The sequence below is a fragment of the Bidens hawaiensis genome, unplaced genomic scaffold (assembly GCF_021521415.1).
Source record: "Bidens hawaiensis isolate Kalapana, Puna unplaced genomic scaffold, B.hawaiensis_p1.1 tig00055106_1, whole genome shotgun sequence".
NCBI classification, from domain to species: Eukaryota; Viridiplantae; Streptophyta; class Magnoliopsida; order Asterales; family Asteraceae; genus Bidens; species Bidens hawaiensis.
The window spans coordinates 47,242-50,000 of record NW_027506320.1 but is presented as its reverse complement, the minus strand read 5'-3'; positions in this window follow the sequence as shown (position 1 = coordinate 50,000).

Below are 2,759 nucleotides of genomic sequence, written 5' to 3'. Positions count from 1 at the left end.
TCCATCCAAAGTGACATAAGCGAGAATCGAACTTGAGTCTTCATTGAAAAACCCAAACATCTTACCACTAAGCCTGTGAGGATTACATTATGCCACCTGACACTCATTTAGGTTTTTTTTTTTATCATTTAATTTAATTCTTTAATAATTTTGTTTGGTAACTTTTTTGAAAACTTTAAATGCAATTTATGCACAGTTAGATTAAAACGTTTTGTCAACCTTGTTATAATAAATTTTATTATAGATCTTGTAAATTTTTCGAAATATAATTATATACTTCGATGACCCAGCAACAATGAATATAGGCTATTTATGTGATCAATATCTTCAATGAAATATAATTACACTAGCGTTTACCCTGCGTATTACACGAGTTACTATACATTTTTTTCTATAATGTTGTGAATCTATAATTTCTTGTATGTTGTGTTTAGGGCCGTTCAAAAACTCGTGGCTCGCTCGAAACTCGCTCAAAAATAGCTCGGCTCGAAAAAGCTCGATTCTAAATGAGCTCGGCTCGACTCGGCTCGATTTCTAAACGAGCCGAGCTCAAGCCAGGGTCAGCTCGGCTCGTGGCTCGGTTTCGGCTCGACTCGTTAGCTCGGCTCGTTGGCTCGTTTAGATTAAACTCTAAATTTTAATATCTATATATAATAATATCATACTTATACATATATTATGTCACTCAATACCTAAAACCTTATAAAAAAATAACGAAAATAAAACATATAAAGTTATAAATTCTCTAATTTATAAATGTTATATAATATGTATGTTAAAATTATATTTTTTGTCTTTTATATATCAAAAGTTGTAAAATATATAATAAAAAAATAAATAATAAAAAACAAAAAAAAATTAAAGGAGACTGGCTCGACGAGCTCGAGCTCGGCTCGAGTTTTAAACGAGCAGAGCTCGAGCTCGATTTTTCAGCTCGATAAAGAAAACGAGCCGAGCTCGAGCCAGCTCGATTAAGTTCGAGCTCGAGCTCGAGCACACTCTGGCTTGGCTCGACTCGGCTCGTTTATAGCCCTAGTTGTGTTTAGGTATTAAAATCAATGGTTACATGAATCTATAAATTATGTTATGTTTATAGTTGGTGTTGAAGTTAAGTTTGTTTATATTTTTATGTTCGTATGAACTTGTTGGGGGCTTGTTTATGTTGTTGGGTTGAAGAATCAACACATACATAAATGCATCAAGTTAAAGATTGTTATGAAAGATTGTTACCAAAGAAGGCGATAAAATATTTATAAGGTAAGAACTAAAAAGTTAAGGAAAAAAATGGTGCAGGGTTATAGCAAAATACTTATAAAGTTAAGACTATTTTATAACTTTAAGTAAATAAAGAACCTCTTGCTATGACGAGTGCACACTCGTAACTCTTGTTTGCACCAATAAAACCACTTGAATGAACATAATCACAACCATCTATCTCCTGCATGGGTTATAGAAAACATATGTTCTATTAAACATAACAAAGAATATGAAAAAAGAAAACTAATTTTAGAGCTTATGAGTGATCTAGAACAGCCTAGTAATCAATAGTGTTAACAGCTTCATATGCGCATTGTTTATACCCACCGACGGCTCAACTAATTTTGGTGGTTTAAAACGGAAAAAAAAATCTGGGGCCTTACTAAAACAAAGTGGGTTCATACTTTTCATTTCTTTTATTATATCCACTTCACATTTAATTAGATGAATAAGTTAAATAGAAAACCAGAATAGTATCTATCATTTCTCTTTATCTCTTTGGAAATCAAACAAAATATAAATGTGTTAGAACACGTCATTAAAGTAACTTGATTGAAATATATTGAATAAGTTCTTGTTGACAATACCATATATATTAGACCTTTTTATCATCGACACTTGCATTTATAATGCCCATATATCATCCAGATTTTGAAAAGAATGAGCGTCATAACTAATACGTATAATGTTTAGATTTAATATTTTAAACTACAATTTTAGCTACAATTAACAGAATTTAAAACATGGAGGGACTTGATCCGTGGTTGCACAAATCACAAGCGAAGCATTTGACCACTACACCAAAAACGAATTTACTTCCAATATATTCATAATAGTATAAAAAAATCTAAATAAACATGCGTGACACACTCTTGTTGCTACTATCTAAATCTACGCCTGCCAATGTAAATAGTTGTTGGTTAGTATGTATTTGTTTTGATTAAGCCTTGTGTGAATTGGTGTACTTAAAATCAACATTTCATAAAGCAAAGAAATAGGGAACACTGAATTCAAAACAATTGAATTTCACTTGTGGCCAAATTCTACTGGATGAATAAATGTAACAGGGGTCAATAAGAACTTTTTAAGTGAAATACAAAATAAACCTCACATGGATGATGGATCCAATGCAACCACATTCATCACAAAAGGAAGGAAACAACAAACAAATATATTTATGGTTTACTGTTCTTGAAAGAAAGACACACCTACCATTGAAGTAAAAACATAAGGTACTAAAATCGATGATTACTTTAGCATGTAATCTTCAAATATATAATGAAGAAACGTGGATCTACTCACTGGTAGCAGATCTACTTTCCTCGGGTGTGATTATACTATTTCACCGATGGTTCTTCTGGATCAATGTTCTTCCACCTACAAAATGAACAGCGCCGTTACTTACCCCTCAGAAAGGGACGGAGGGGTCCTCTTTGGGGTAACCCTCCGGCGTGAGAATAAGTATGTGTAGGAGAAGATAATAATCTGAGAGTGAGGGAATT